The sequence below is a fragment of the Arachis ipaensis genome, chromosome B06 (genome assembly GCF_000816755.2).
Source record: "Arachis ipaensis cultivar K30076 chromosome B06, Araip1.1, whole genome shotgun sequence".
NCBI lineage: Eukaryota > Viridiplantae > Streptophyta > Magnoliopsida > Fabales > Fabaceae > Arachis > Arachis ipaensis.
This window is the reverse complement of record NC_029790.2, coordinates 16,733,381-16,734,271: the sequence shown is the minus strand read 5'-3', so window position 1 is coordinate 16,734,271 and position 891 is coordinate 16,733,381.

Below are 891 nucleotides of genomic sequence, written 5' to 3'. Positions count from 1 at the left end.
AATTTAAATGACATTTTAAATTTTATATTATATTATAATTATATTTTAATATATTTATTTATATTTTAAATATTATTTTATTATAAACCAATTATTTTAATTAAATTATAGTTAAATCGGTTGAACTAATAAATTAGTAAATTAATAGTTAAAAAGGTTGATTTGGTTTTCAGAACTTTGGGTTGTACCGTTGTACTAAGTACTAATTAGAGTAAGATGAATAATCTAATTAGGATAAATAAATGATAAATAAATAATCTAACCATATATATCGGTCATGCTAATAGAGTTGCTATAATGGGTAACTAATTAATGAGCTCCAACAAACGATGTAATTAAGGACGTAATGTTTACGGTATCTTTCAATCCAGCAGGTCAAGGATTAATCTGTCGCGCCATACTGAGTTTGGGATTTGAACTCCCAACACTTGTTTAAACGGACTAATTAATTAATTACTAGACCAACTCAACTTAGTTTCCAAAAATTTTTTAGTTAGATTCTTTAATCATTAACAAATTGTAATCATTAAATTAGTTCATAATTTTTTATTTTAATAGAAAAACCAATTTTTATATTAAATTTTAGTAAAGAGTTAGATAAATCAATCCTATTGTTATTTCAATCTTTTATACAGATGAATAATCTAATGTAAAAACCAATTTTCTTAATAAAATAAAAATTTAAAGATTGATTTAGTTATTAAAATTTATTAGGAATTAAAATGTCCAACTAAAAGTTTAGTAGGAATTTATTTGTGGTATATATTATTAGTCTTTAATTTATTCTTTCTTACTATTTTATTTTACTTTATTTTATTTTGGAAGAAATTAGGAAGTAGCTGACAACTTGACATTCTAAAAGTTGTTGCAAAGTTAATAACCATTTATGAT